Here is a 16537-nt window from a genome sequence, read left to right on the forward strand (position 1 = left end):
AGTGATTCCTTCTTCTGTGGGGCCCATATGCAGTCCGCGCGGCCTGTGTATTGTCCACCCGCTGAAGCTGGGTAGGTAGAGAGGGCCTGGACAGCAGCATCTCCCATTGCTCTAATTGGGTAGTTGACGGAAAGAGAGGAGGTGCTGAGGGCTAAAGTCGCACACCCCGATTACGGGGCGGAGTATTCCTACTTCTGAGAAAAATTTACATTCAGCGTCGTAGCGATTCGGATGCATTACGTGAATACGCGTAGGCTGTGGGAAGGAGCCCGGATTGTATGAGCCGCAGGGTAGTTTGTTGTTCTCTGGAAAGGTCAGGGTAAGGCGAAGGTGCGGTCTGTCTCAGAAGGCGATAATGCTGGATTATCTCCCTGGACGTGACAAGCGGGTGACTGTCCTCGTGCAGCTCCTTAGCATGGGAGGTAAAAGCGCAGGCTTGTTGGGTGGGCGTATTTGTTGCCCTCCATTGAAGCGTGAGGAGGTGTCCAGATGAGCTGAATGGAACCGTTTGGGGAGTGGTTTTTTAGCACGCACAGTGCAGGTCAGGACACCCAACCCGACTGGTAATTCCAGTAGGCTTGCTGGGAATGGGTGACTACCCTCCGAACCCCTGGTTGAGTGAGAGCCAAGGTGATGGCTGCCTCTTCTGGTGCCGTCATTTGTTGGGTCCTAAGCGAGGTACACGCAAGGAGGTTGGTTCCTGAGGTAGCCACGATGATGGCGTGTTGCTGCCCTCGATGTTTCGAGGCGTCTGTGTAGATAACTGCATGATCCCCACCGAGGGTGGTGTTTAGCGCTTGAGCCCGTGCTTTTCGTTGACCCTCGTCATGTGAGGGGTTCATATTTCTAAGCAAAGGGAGCATCTTTAGTTTTAGTCGCCAAGAGTCTGGGAGTACGCCAAGCGGAGTGACATTCTGGGCTGCCCAGCCAATCTGGTGAAGCATGCGGTTACCCACCGCAGTTCTGAGTCGGACCTTCTGGTTAGAAAGATGGCCTTCGATCAGCTCTTCCACCGTGTTGTGGAGCCCGTGCTAAGCAGCCTCAGTGTGGACGCGCTCTTGAGAAGACCAATGGCCTGCTCAACCGCCTTTCTAATCATTATATAAAGCATCTCTATGTCTTCCTCGTCGAGAAGAAGATAGGGGTTTGTCGTAAGTAACTCTCGAGAGGACAAAAGCTTCAATTAATCGAAAGGTACCGGATTCTTTTAGGCCTCGCTTCTTGGTGGCAACTCGCCTGATCATGTGTATGATTAGATTAATGCTGTTTTTGAGGTGCTGCAAGGAGACGTCACTCTTGGTGTTGGCCTGGAAATGTAGGCCCAGGATCTTGATGCTGGGGTTTGGAGTGATGGCCTGGTCATCAAGGAGTATTTGAATGTATTCTTTGATTTGGCGTCAGGGCGGACAACAAGGAGCTGTGATTTTTTACGTGAACACTGGAGGCCACAGGCTTTAGCACATTGTCGTACTAAAAGTGAAATTCCATGGATTGGTGTGAGCTTCCTTTAATTTTTGTAACCCTTAGCACATGAGCAGGATGCGCACAGGGCCGGGCGTGAGTGGTCGCGTGACGCTTTCAAGTGGCCTTCAGCGAGAACGCAGCGGGTAAACCCGTAGACGTGCTTGGCCAGTACACCATTTGTCTTCCGGTGTTCGCGTGGGCTCGTAGCTAAATCGGTAAGACAACGGGCTCTCGCTTTGTTAGTCTATTAGTTCCGGGTTCGATTCCCGGCGGTGCCAGTAAATTCTTTTATTTGTTCGCTGGAGTTTTCTGGTGACACCAACGGTCGCGAAAGAACCCTTGGGGGGTAGAGGTAGAAAGCTTTGCTTTAAAACATTGCAGACACTGGGCACATTTTGTTTCAGCCATCACAGATCAAAACACAGTGGCAGTTGGCGGCACAACTCAGTCGCAGTTTGAACGTAACTAAACAATATACATTACATCCAGCTTACCGGCGGCAACAACGAAAATCGTTAGTGACGGGCCAAGAGGTGCCACCAACTGCCCCGAATGCCTGTAGGCAGGGCGTTATGAAGGCGATGCCACCGCGCCACTGCCACCTGGGGCCCGCACTGCGCCCAAGAGTCCAAACTTCTCAGCCAAGCATCATCCACTGCTGCGTGTCGCTGACGAAATCCTGACATCCATTGCGCAGGTTGCGCAAACCAAGCTCAGCAGCGTCAGGCGGTGCAGACAGGAATCGTCCAGTCTGCGGCAACAACGAAAACCGTTAGTGATGGGCCAAGAGGTGCCACCAACTGCGGCGAATGCCTGTAGGCCGGGCGTTATGAAGGCAATGCCACCGCGTCACTGCCACCTGGTGCCCGTGCTGCACCTAAGAGCCCAAAGGTCTCAGCCAATCATCATCTCCTGCTGCGTGTCGCTGACGAAATCCTGACATCCATTGAGCAGGTTGTGCAAACCAAGCTCAGCAGCGTCAGGTGGTGCAGACAGGAATCATCCAGGCTGCGGCAACAACTAAAACCCTTAGTGACGGCCCAAGAGGTGCCACCAACTGCCACCAGGTGCCACCAACATATACCCTTCCTCAGGCTAACGGAACACGGTACACAACCCCTCTATCGCATTTCACGTTGGGCACCAAAACAAGTACGTGAAATGCGATAGAGGGGTTGTGTACGGTGTTCCGTTAGCCTGCGGAAGGGTATATATAGGGCAGACGGCACGGTGCGTCAACTCCAGGTTACGTGAGCATCCAAATAACGTACACAAAAGAAAGGATGGTAACCTGTCGACACACTGCTGTGAATGCCTCAAGTGTGAACCATACTTTAAAAACTCTGTGATATCGTTTCACGACTCTGATCAGCGCACGCATGAGATAGTAGAGGCAGCTGAAATGCAACTAGGTGATTTTGAGTGTGTCAGCACGGCATCAGTAGCCTTGTCCGATAAAGAGGCAGCTTTCTTAAAAAAGAACTGGTCGTGTAATGACTAGCTGACACGTGTGGCACAGCGGCAAGCGATTGCCTTATTTTAATCTGTGTGTAATCGTAACTTTTCTGTATCTGTTGTACTTTTGCTGCTATATATTTCCCCTTGTTTCAATAAAATTCAGTTGGAAGTAGCGCTTGCCCTCATTTACTGTGTCCTTGTTTTTTTCTGCGCTTAAGATGAACGTTACGGATTCCAAAAGCACGCGCAAATTCCGTACATGCCTGGCATCAGCGAGGCTCTGTCGCGCGTACCTCGACAGAGCCTCGCTGATTCCAGGCACGTACGGAATTGGCGCGTGCTTTTGGAGTCCGTAACGTTCTTCTTAAGCGCAGAAAAAAACAAGGACGCAGTAGATGAGAGCAAGCGCTACTTCCAACTGAATTTTATTGAAACAAGGGGAAATATATAGCAGCAAAAGTACAACAGATACAGAAAAGTTACGATTATACACAGATTATACACGCGCAAACTGCGCATGTGCCGTCTCGCGAACTAAGGCACGAACTTGTGAACGTCAAGGACAAACTGCACACACAGAAGCATCCCGGCGTTTTTAACGTCATTCCTTGTAGAGATTGCCTTCCCACGTATATTGCTGAGTCAGGAAACTTTGCCAAGCGCCTGCAGCAACATCGACATGATGTAAACAAGAGCCACGTATCGACAAGCACCCTGCCGAGCACTGGACACAATCAACTGTTCTGCTGCGGGCATAGAAAGAAATGCTACCTCATGCCTGCTACTGGAACCACTTCACGTACAAATGACGGAACACACGCTGAATAGGAACTCCGAAAACCTGCCGCCAATCGACGCAAGTTAACTGCACAGCGTTATCAAACGTATTTAAGGCGATTATTTGCCTTCAAGATTTTATTGTGACCAAGACTTCCGAGTGGAAGCCGAAACGTTAATTTGTTTTTTAAACTCGGACTAGTGGTAGGCGTCCTCGTTTTTCTTCATCAAAAGGCGTCCCGACCAGACGGGCTTCCGTCATACCCTTGACTTCAAGTAACACATTTATACGTTATACCGGCGTAAATGTATTTGTTATAACACAGTAAAAACGTTTTTAGAAAGCTTGAAATACGCAAAGAAAAACTGAATAAAATATGATCAAACCAAAGCAAATATATGGGCCCTTCACGCCACCTCGAAAACGAAAGCCGCTATAAAAAGCCAGGAAAAGAAGGAAGGAAACATGAATAACCTTGCGACGACACGCATTCGAACACAAATGCATGATTTGCGGAAGTCACACATTTTATCGGTATAATTGCATTTATGGAGATAATTGCTATTGCTCAAACAGAAGTTCCAAAACCCACCCAAAAGTCAGGAAACAGCCAATTTAATAAAACTGAACTAAGAAATTTAAAAAAAAATTGGCTCCATCTAGGCTCTTAAGGTGGTGGGAAAGCAAAGCGTTAAACGGCACTCACAACAACTTCCTATGAGACGTCACTTGAATTCACACACGGGGCCCTACAACGAGTGAAAGCAGAGATTCTTCCAGCCGTTACCTGGCATTCGCGGGGGCGGCGTGCCGAACGCCGCAGCAGCGTCGGCCATGGCTAGGCTAGAGCAGCGGACGCCGCGGCTGTAGCCCGCCCGGCCTTGAGTTCGGAAAAAGCTGAACGAGAGGAGCGTCTTTCGAAGGGTGAGACAACGGATCCTAGCTATCCTGATGTGCTACCTTAGGGTTACAACACCGTGCGACACAAGTGCACACCGAAACAACTAGGCATGTGAGATTAGTGATTCTCAATAATACCGATTTAAACTAGTTATTTTCGTAAGTTTCATAAGTGCGAGAAAGCTGAGGGAACTATTATAATTGCTATTTATCAGATCTAGTTGCCACTTTAGTCTTTTGTAATGCCTCTTAAACACAACCGAAATAGTATTCACAAACTTAAAAAAAGTTATATTCGTGGCAAGCAGTGCGCAAAAGGTAGCGTTTCCCTAGTGGCCAGAATATTGTATGTTTCTCTACATTTTGTGTTCCCGCCTTGAAAGCGTATCCTTAACGCATGTTGGCTGTATGACCACTTATTTTCGTCGGGTGCGGGTTACCCTCGAGGGGCTGTCGAACACGTTAATCAAGCCGTGCGAAGGCACCGTGCAATGGACGCGAAGCTGCTCTAAAACAGATACAAAAGAACCATCTCTAAAGCAGACGACAAAGCCGTACCACCGACGACGCTGCCGCAAGCGAGCAGGTACTTCAGCGTGGGGAACGCAGGGTAAATTCGCCACGCCATCTACAGTGTGCTGCGTGAGTGATAACCTCCGTCCCATTCCCCCCGCCACAGCCTCCGCCCTGTTGGGACTTGTTCCTCACGCGACGAAAAAACCATTGCGTGGTAGAGCTAGCTAGCTTTGCTTCAATACACCACTCTCCGAAAAAGAAGACAGCAAAAAACAGGGACAATTACGACGAAAACACGGGAAAAACTCTCGAAAGCAGAACAAATACTCAATTTCCCGAAAAATGAACAATAGGCGAATGTACTCATTTATTCCTTGCAATATAGTGATGTAGGTGAAGCATCAGACAGAATATCGGAACAACAAAAAACGCACGAAAAACCTGGTCATTATAAAACTTGATTACACAAATGAAACATATATTAATCTGTGCAGCGCACACACACACAAAAAAAGAAACAGCCCAGGAAAAAAAGCGACGGAAACGTGAATAAGAACTTTCGCGAATATGTACCAACGTTCTAACGCCATTCAATTGCAGTTAGTGTAAAATTGGAAAAGTGACTCGTTTATTTCTAGAATAGCGGAAGTGGAGATGCATTAAAAGCTTGTGATTTCAAATCTCGGAGGGAGCCGGGGTCCCCTCCGCGATTTTCCGAGGGGAGGGGGGAAGCCCCCCCCCCCCCTTCCGCAAAGATGCTGACTGACGCAGCTCCCCTACTCCCCAAAGTTGCCAGTGCCATTACCAGTTGAGGTTTCTTCAGTTGCCTCTACCTTCTCTATCCAAAACTGCAGCGCGCTGGCGGGCAGCGGGCAGCGCGCGCATGATTTCCGGGCCAGCGCACGCGTTTTCCAGCGGCGCTGTCTGGTGGACACCGCGTGTGCTGTTGCTGTTTTTTGTGTGGGCTCGCGCTGTTTTTCGCGCGCGCTGGCGCTGTTTTTCGCGTGCGCTGCCGCTGGAATACGTTACGGCAGGATATTTTGGAAATTCAAATTCCCTTTTATTGCCTCTTCATATCTTTACGCGAGACATCTCTATGTTGCCAACTCTCGCGCGTTGATATGGAACGGTATTGTCCATGCACACAGGCTACATTTTTATTATATCCATCGCAGCAGACGTATTCGAAGGTCCCTTGCTGGAAGGCTGTCTCCACGAATAACCTGGGTCTTAAAGCAGGAGCCCATAAACCGCGTAAAGCTGTTGCTGTTTGCGATGTACCTAGCTCCCTCATCTTTCGTTGTCCCCAAGTTCCGAATGGCACCTAAAAAGAAAAACAAAACAAAACAAGGCAAAAATGAGATGTAGCTGTCGACAAATACTGCAGGTAAAAAAAATCAAGCGGTTACTTGCTCTTTATGCCTTTAGATAGCGCCACAAAAAAGGATTTAGAAAAATGGCGCTATGTCTGAAGCTGGTGTGCAAAGCATGCAATTATGAAAGCTGTGTGCCCTGATCCACTGTTAACGTGGAATATTGCGAGGGTTTACTCATAGACCATTGCATGCAGCTGAAGACCTAAAAAATGCCAAGGCCCATTAACCTTGATTTCCACTGGCCATAGGCTGTTGCCCAATGATCTCTAATGATATCCTGTGACCAATGTGTCCATTTTTTGTTTGCCAACATGTTTGTTCGCCATTGATGTCGCTTTACCGACAAACCTTTGATGCGCATCAGCCAACAGTCTTTATTAGCCTGCTCTCACCGAGACTCTAAACTGTGCTAGCATGAGCTCATCGCCATAAAATGGGCCGCAGGAGCTCACCAAGCCAAAGCAGACGATGCCGTGCATGAGCCAATTGCCTTTCAAGAAGAGCGAAGGTTGACATCCGGATCTGTCGCTTCAGCAGAGTGATACACCACACGATCTATCGCTGTTCTTAACTTGCATCCAAGTATGAAGTCTTTCACTGCAGGTACGAGATAGACGCATCCCCACACTCACATATTGTCATTATATTTAGCTCTTTGAATGACACCCTATGGCTGTTAGGTACGATTTAACATTTATATTGCTAAATTTTTTTACATATATTAATAGGACGAAATCAACAAAAGGTTGGTTTACCAACTAATATTTGTCCAATACAATCATATGTTTATGACTGCGACTTGTTTAGGTGAAATTTCTTACTAACTGGGAGTTCAACATTAAGCAGGATTTTTAAATGTTGTGTTGAACAAGCATTATTTAGGCAAACAAGGAATAAGCAAACAGTTCTGTGTCATTTTATGACTGAAACCAGTGTCATTTTAAGTGACACAGTGAAGGTTCTTGCATATTCTCTATGTTCAATGCAGCGCAAGCAACCGAAACACCATGCCTGCCATACGGAGCACACTCAATGTGGCTGATGTGCTGCATGTTGTCCCTTCTGTGGCATTCACAAGCCTTGACCAGCATTTTTTCTCCACCTGCTGGATCATTTAGGCGTGCTTGTCAAGGTTCATCTAAGTAAGCCTTCAAATCCAATTTTAATTTTGAAAAAAAAATTTGGTCGGATGGAACAGCGGCAGACTGAATTCTGTCGTGGGTCAAGGCCAAAGTCGTCACTTCAGCCCGTCAATAGGCTGAAGCATTGTCAAAGGTGAAGATGGCTTCGCCATTGGGGTCATGTTCTTGGGTTCGCTGCAATGATTCTTCACGAAATTCGTCGAAGACGGCCTAGTGTACCTTGTCAGCGATACTCGAGTGAATGCGCTGTTGGCCAGCATTACGAGCAGGATGTTTGTTTCCTCTTCGGTGTCCGTCACAAGTTTTACAGCAGGAGCAACACTCTTCGCTCGGACAAAACAAAACTTCAGATGCACCTCACATTAAAATTGGTATCATTAATGTAGTGACATTACAACATCGTGCCCACCTTCAGCAACGATCCTGCGTACTCACGGCGCTTCACTGTGACCAACTCCAGCGAACTTTTATGGCTGTCAAACAAGTGGTCAATGCAAGAGGAACTAATCTCAAGGCCTGAAATGGCTATGTTAATAGCAGACCGAATCGGAGGAAGTATAAAATACGGGTTGTCTACAATTTCAGACAGAACTTGCATGAGCACCTCATCGAAAATCTGTTCAACAAAAATGATTTTTGGCGGTGCTGCGGTTCGTTGCTGCAAGAAATGTGGTCGACTTGACATTTATGCCAAGCATTTCAGGGAGAAGCTTCGAGTCGCCACAGCGCCAATACACGTCAAGGATTCGGGTGGGGTCGACATTTGAAAAGGAGTTGTATTTCTCTCCACCAGCAGCTTTTTTAATGTTCCACAAGAACGTTTTTCAATACATTCTCTATGAAATACCATATTCGTAGAAATTACAGTCATTCCATTACATGCGGCAACGAGAAGAGCTTTCAGTCGGTGCCCGGCATCTAAATCGTCCGCTCACGTAACAATACACGTGAAGTTCCTTTGGTAAAACACAATTGTTAAATGCCTTTGTTATTAAATTTTGAATCAATGTCTTTTCGAAGTGTCAGCTGTTGTTTTCTAATGCTGGTGAAGAAAAAAACCCGAAAGTAAAGGCAAAGCACCTTGAGTAGGAAGAATTGCTGCAGACACCAACGTGCCCTTATTGTGCAGCGATTCTGCCTACTCAAGGAGCTTTGCCTTGACTTTCCGACAGTTTTTCTAGACCACTATTGAAAAAAAATTGATTCAAAATTCAATAACAAAGACATTTAGGAATTGTGTTTTAATAAAGTACTTTTCCTGTGTATTGTTACGCGAGAAGGCGATATATACGCGAGGCTCTGACAGACCGCTCTCCTGGTCTTTCACGGGTAGTGACTACCAAAGTAGCTCTACACAAAATATATTTTGCACAGAATGGATAAAAAACGCTACGTTTTCATGGAACACCGAAGAAAGCTCCTGGTGAAGAAAAAAAGCGCCATTCCATTTCAAAGGTCGACTCAGACCAAAACTTTGAGGTGTATAGGTGCGATGGCGACTTAAAAGATCTCACCGACGTGCTTGGCATTAACGTCAAAATGGCTATTAAAGACGATAGTCTTTCTTCGGCTACTTAAACCCAGAAATTTTGGTCTGTCTGTATGTCTGTCTGTCTGCCCGTCTGTGTGTCTGTGACTTGATTCAGCCACCCGGTCAAAGCAAAACACTGCCTGCAACAATATAGTCACAGCTAAATCTACCCGTCTATGTCCGGTGTAATGTTCATACTTGTCAACACTGTTGAAGAAGAACAAGACATTACGCAAATATGAGACAACAAATCAATACAGAAGTGATATTTGCAGTGTTCCTTTATAAAAAAATCAAACATGCTTGAATTTTGCTAAATAAATACTTCATCAACTACAGAAAAAGAATTCACTCCGCCGTCGCCTGCTGTCGCCCGCGCCCCTATAGCTTCTGACGCCTTTTTAAGAAATCAACCGGCAACAGTTACGCAAGGTTCAACTAGAGAAGTTCCACGTTCTGCTTGCAACTCACGTGGAGTAGGGAAACGCGGTTCAATAAACGCTGAAGTAGGGCGCCTCGATTAACGGGCGTCTTCGACGTACGATAGCATTCGCATCGAGACACCCGGTTTGGAGCAGAGGAAGGCGGGAAATTTGAAATGACTTAAGCAAACCTTTGGCGTCTTTACCTTGGGAGGAGCGCGACGCAAGAGGAACAACATGAGAAGTGAGCGGGAAAGCGAAGGGAAGCATTTACTTCGCAAAATCCGATAAAGACTGTCGTCTTTGCACGGCATTTGCAACGAAAGGAGCCGATACGCGGTAAATGTTTTTTTTTTGCAGCAACAGACCGCACCACTTCCAAAACGCCTGGTGGTTCAGCGAAAAGTTCCCACGAGACACGTGCAAGTGGTGACTGAAATTTTCGACACCCACACGTCCTTCACTCTTTTTTAGATTCAGTCTGTTGGCAGAAAAGCCATGCTACATCTTGAAATTATTTCCTCCAGCATTCAGCACTCGTTAGACTGCCACGGCTATTCGCTGAAGTTGGCCATGCTGAAACCGGTTAAGACAAACTGCTGTAATTATCCTTTTTACCGGAATAATAGGATAGTTGGAGCACTTTCCCCGGCCCATTTAGAACAAGCGAACTAGGGTCGTATTATTGTGCCATGAGTACGCGGAATCACTGCAAAATGAGGGCAATGTAGTGCAACTGCATTGATAAGACCAATTTTAATGTGCGGTGCACATGGAGATTTGTTCTTCCAGAGTAAAAAGGAGTGCCAGCCGTAGAACTTCCGACGTGCACCAAAGAGGACACAAAATAACCTGCTCTCAGTGTTGGCCCCATACACTAGGGCATCACCAACAAAGTACACAGGGCAGTGTTCAACACAGTTTTAGAATTATCGCAGCAAGCCTGAGAGCTTATCCTCGACAGCGAAACTGTCTTTACTTTTCACAACACTTCAGAACATTGATGGGAAGAGTGGTGGTTCTGGCCATGACCCAACACACAAATCCAACACCGTCGCCATGTAGCTTTTTCTCCAATCTGACCGAAAAGGTTATTTCTAAATTGCGATTGAATGGGAAGGCTTACCTAGAAGAACTTTTAAGAGCACTCCTCAATGCGCCAGCAGGTGGGAAAACAAGTCCGCCGGTCGATGATTTCAACGCCACAGAAGAGGCAAAATGCAGCGCATCACTGCATTGAGTTTGAAGCATATCACAGGCGTAATTTTTCGCTTAAAAAACTAAATGATTGCGATGGGTTAAGGAGTACTAATTGGTTGTTTAAAAAATGGCACTGTAGGTGTTTACGTACCACATGAAGCTATATGCCATGTGCTCGCCATGAGAAACCAAATTCCTCACTTACAATGACATGCACAAACGTGTAACCAGACCACTCACATAAATCGTTTTCTATGTATATGTAGCCTGAGTTGAATAAGAAACCGTTTTCCAAATCGCATACCTTCAGTCTGCTATACATCTCTCCACAGACATACAAGCTCTTGTTGCTTGCACTGCTGACGGGCGTATGCACTAGGCTTTCGACTATGCAACGGAACTACCTGCGTGGCGGTGCCGACGCCATAAGTGCGGTTTCGCTCTGCTGCACGGGTAGCGCTTTTCCCCACCCGAAACGTGATTTGCAGCAGGGTGTTGGAAATAACGTTCGTGTGGACAGTGTTTTTTTTTCTGCTAATCCGTGGGTTTGCAAATGCCTTGTAAGAGTAGCCAGCACTGTTCACGCTTAGAAATTCCGGCCTGCGCTGTTCATGCCTTTGACAACTGTAGACTCTAAGCAGGCCGCACGACAAAAACAAACGTGCCGTTTCTTTCTTTTTTTGCTGTTTTGAAGAGAACGCTAGGGGGGTTCTTGAAGACGGTCTGATTTCATTCGACGAATTCGCAAAGAAGTTGTTCCGCTCCGAACCTGTTACGCCTCTTTCATTTCAGCTGGGCCTCATGACGATGGGCGTCTAAGCGTTAACCTTGCGCCTTGTCACATGCTTGAAACTTTACATAGTGCTAAAATGTTATAAATTAAAGTAGCCGGTCTACTTCATGGGTGGGACAAACACGACTGGGCACGCAGCCTTAACATGGGCTACTTCAAGTGTTTTGAGGTGAGCGTGCCTACATGCATGCAATGCCGCTTCTCAGGTAATTATGGGCGTCCAACCCTTTTGTCGCGTTTGCCTCTTTTCTAATGATGAAGTGTGTTCACAGGTAGCGCACTACAGCTTTACGCTGGGTACACAGTTTGAGTACTTCAAAAACAGCTCAGAGACGAAGTTGCATGGAGTGACAAATCAGAGCGCTCTTTATTTTTCGCTTCTCTCTGTACTGTTTTTGAACTAGCCAAAGCGTGTTCCATGATCTTGTTCGGCTTATAACTTCCGCATCGTCTACACCGAAACGAAAACACTTGAAATTCATCAGTCAAATCTCTCGTTGCTGCTACCAATAATTTTATCACGTAGTTATCTCGCGATCGTGCCCATCCAGCCTTGTTGGGAGCTCAGGTACGTGGAGAACGTTCATGCGTGCTACGCATCAGAACACTGTCGCCAGAGCACCTCACCATCTTCCCTATTCATAATGCGTGCAGTATGCCTGGGTGGCTCATCTTACACGCTGTCATGACATAAAATATCGTTGCAGCCATGGACAGAGAAATTTTTCTTACTCGAGCTACGGTTTGAAGCAATGCAAAAAATAAGAAAAGCAGGACACGGTAATGATACCGAGATAGTGCGAAGCGGGTCCGTTATTCACACCGCCGTCTGTGTCTGTCCAACTATCTGCCGGTTGCATTCGTTGCGCAAAATCCTTAACCACCACCCTAGCATTCAGGAAGAAAACAGGAAGAAAAAAAGTGGCAGGCTTATTTTGGTTGTGCGGCCTGCATAGCATCTGCAGTTGTAGGAGGCGTGAGCAGCGTAGTCCGGAATTTCTAAGCGGAAACAACGCTGGTTACTCCTTACGACAAGGTATTCACGAACCGAAGGATTCCGAAGAAAACACACTGTCCGCACGAACGTACGAACGCTCTCGCCAAAAACCCGCCAGAAACCACGTTTCGCATAGGGAAACGTGCTGCCCGTGCGGCAGAGTGCAACCGCACTCATGGCCACGGCATTGCGCAAAAAAGACACCACACAAAGAACGGACGGGTCGAGCGCAAGACGATCGACGCACCAACCCACCAAACAACAAGTTCTTCTAAACTACGCACTCATGGCGTTGGAGCCGCCACGCAAGTAGTGCCGTTTCATGGTCGAAGGCCCGGTGTATACACCATTCAGCAGTGCAAGCAACAAGAGCTTGTATTGTGCATTTAGAGTATTTCCCATGTTCTTTAATCTTTGTGTTTGACAAGCAAGTGGTAGCGTCAAGCTTTGCGGTGTCACTCATCAAAATAGGTTGCCAACTGTGAGAAGTTTGGTCTGTTCTGTTGGTCTGTTTGTGTTCCTTTGGTCTTACATTGATGCATCTTCCCATTGGTTTTACATAGCTCACTGAACCGATAATCCAATACTGTACACCACCCCTATGGCCCATCTCATATGCTGGGACTGATGCTTTGTGCCACAGCCTTCGCTTCGTCTTGCGGCCATTGTTTCAGCTTTCTTTTTGATGGCTGCGATATGTCCCCCAACTTCTTTGGTGCCTTAAACACCACGCTTACACATATCCTGACGCCACATTCTTCAGCTCTTGTGAAAGCTGCTGTCCATTCGGAATCAACACGTGTGCCCAATTCTTTTTTTTCCCATATGCAAGCTGGATGTCCCGGCACGGGCTTTCATCTATCTGGCCATTTTTTTCGCAGGCTCGCGTGAGTGCGCATTTTAGATAACCATCACCCCTAAAACGCGCCATCAGTCCCAGCATATAAGATGGACCACAAGGGTAGTTTACGATATTGAATTGTCGGTTGGAAGAGCTATGTAGGACAAATGGGAAGATGTGTAAATGCAAGACAAAAGGAACACGAGCGTACCATCAGTAACAAAGCCAGCCGTTCACACCTGGCGGCCCATTGTGATGACTATAAATAGACGGCAAAGTTTGGCGCTACCACTTGCTTGCACAGTGATCAATGAGCCTGGGAAATACTTGAAGCCCATGCAATCAGAAAACGGGCGACAAATACATCATCCAGCCGTCCATAAGACTACCACAGCAAGAAGTAGCGCATTTAGATAAGAATATGTGATGCAATTTGTAGCATCAATGTGTAACATGTGCCATTTGAGGCGATCGTCCGCCCAGTCACCCACCCCAAAGCCACATTTCACTCCCCTCGGAAGTGATCTTTCGGGACGTGTAATGTTTTAGACCGAGTTGTAGACCATTACCGTCCACGGCGAGCAAAGCACCCCTCATTTGTTGTAGCTACCGCAACCACTCGATGCTAATAACTTTCTCCCCGCAGCCAATTCTCCCTTCAAATAGTTGAGTGCAGCAGCGTAAAGGAAACCTTAATTAAAATCATCACATGGTTGTATGTAATCTATTGATCAAAAAGCACCTCCTAAGCAAGTGAAAACAAATCACGGCATTTGGTTGGTTGTGCCCGCCCGCCTCCTTTCAAAAAGTCCCCGGAATCCGCCCCTTACATGCACCGAGAATGTGTACATATGCTTGTTCCTTTTAAGGTAAATCCCAGTCGTGAGTGGCGGCGTGTTTCTGTTTACCTCCATCTTTTCGCCTGTCTTTTTGTGCAAGTGAACATGAATTTAAACCAACTCACCCAGTTACCTGTTTTGATGCATTTCAACACGCATTCGACGGTCCTCAATTGTACGCACCTGGTTACAAGCCCAACATGGTAACTTTTAATGTGGCACATTGCAGCAGTCGAGGTTATTCCGCATCTTGATCGCTGAAACCCAGGAAAAAACCGGCACGGAGATGTGAAAGTACACAAGTGTGCACTGCATAACCTTTACAACCGGCATGCGCCATCTCAGACGATGCAGCCTTGTCTTGTCAGCCTTCACGTGTGAAATATTCTACAGTAAAGTCGAAGTGGTGTGGTTCTGAAGTCCAATTCGGGCCTAGTGCACAGAAGCTATAAGCATGGGTAGTAAGACAAACTGCAGAGTGCCATGGATTTATACCATGAGCTGTTCTTTAACATGCGGTTATGTTACTAATGATTGAGCTAGCACAAGTGGTAAGTACTAGAAAAAACGGTAGTCACACGCTGGCAATAACTAGCAACGGACAACCTACAATCCTTTCACTGCCACTCCCAAGATAATTGGGGCAAACACACACGTACACCGGCGTACCTGCGCTGCCTCTTTACGTAACTTTCTGCCACTTCTAGACAAACTCGTTCAAAAAAGATTGTGGGCATGTGCCATCCATTGATGTGTCACAGAAATGTATAAACCGTGTCCTGTAAATTTGAGACAAAAAATGCATCACGTTTTTCATCCGGGTTACTTTGTCTTAGCTCAGTGGCATGGCCGGGCTGGCCATGGTGAGTCAGATACGACCAAAACACCGTAGGGAGCCTCGCTATCTGTGTGTTAGCTTCCAGCTGCCGCTTAGTGTGGTGCATTGTTTTAAACAATATTACACTAAAGAGTTTTCCCAACATTCTAACATCCTAATTAAGAGTTAAATATTCTGAACCTAGTTAATTGCAACCTTGAATAGATTTTTCACGTTTTGCAAAGAATCATGCATTACTGTAAAATTTCTCATAAATCACCACCCGTAAGAAAACCATGGCAATAAAAGGATTAAGTGTCGTTTCGAATATGCGAAACTGCTAAAAAAAATTCACATTCCACGAAATCCTGTGGTTAACAACGTCGATGCAGCCCTCGATGATTGCTTGACACATAAGCCGCCCCTTCGTGCTGACATATCTGTCAAACCGTTGGCTTCAGCTACGCACACTGCTCCTTTGAAGGATCTCTGCTGGGTAGCGATTTACGAACGACACACTTAGAAGCACACTGCAATTGGAGAGAAACGGCTGTGCTTGGGCATCACTTACTATTTTTTTTCTTTACACAGCCAAAATTTGAGCTCTTCATGGGTGAAAGCCTTGATTAAGTGGGCTTTATTCACCCAATATTGCACTAGCCCACCTGACACACGCAGTTTATCATTATCACTAGCCTTCATTAGGGGCTGGGGTGTGGTAGTAGAGGCTCCTCAATTGCAGTGCTTGTCTTCCTAAGTTAGAGTATTACCCATAAATCTTGAGTTGAGTGAGCGCCTACAGCATTCTACGTTAGTTTCTGTGTGGCCGGCGGGTTTCGGATAATGGTACCTTCCAAACTCGCTTAAATTCTTGAACTAGTTAACTATACAGGTGCCTCCAAAAAACCCCACACGCCCCGCAAGCTACTTACGACGGAATCAGGTGTAGCTTTTTCGCAAATATTTCTGGGAAAACTCCTGTTAAAAGGGTCCTAAATACCTTCCACCGATGCATTGATGTACGTGTAACCAAACAAAGCAATCTATTAGCAATCTCCTCTCGTAAGAATTTTGTTAAAGCAATGATTATTAGCTGAGAAATCGTAAATTAGAAACCGCGCATTATCGTCGCGCCGTATTTCCTCCTCCTTTCAACTTTTGCTTCGCTGTTCACGGTACGCCAGCCTTCCCTCCTATGATGCTGCCCTCGTCAGCGGTGACGTACTTCCGCTATAGACTGCCGTGTGCTATGAGCAAGCTCTTTTAGCTTTTTAATCTTTGTTGACACCATGGATCCCGCACTCCGCTAAGGCTGGAAAAGCGCACGAAAGACCTGGCCTTGACCTTTCTCGGTGTACGTTGCTGCAGTTTCTATCGGCGGCACGTGACTTTTTATCGGCGGCGAACTCGCAGCCGCACGGGGAGGATCGTGCGCTCGTTCCCTTTGACGCACCACGCACTGT

The sequence above is a fragment of the Haemaphysalis longicornis genome, unplaced genomic scaffold, assembly GCF_048455015.1.
Source record: "Haemaphysalis longicornis isolate Haplotype H1 unplaced genomic scaffold, Haemaphysalis longicornis Haplotype H1 scaffold_13, whole genome shotgun sequence".
In the NCBI taxonomy this organism is placed as follows: domain Eukaryota; kingdom Metazoa; phylum Arthropoda; class Arachnida; order Ixodida; family Ixodidae; genus Haemaphysalis; species Haemaphysalis longicornis.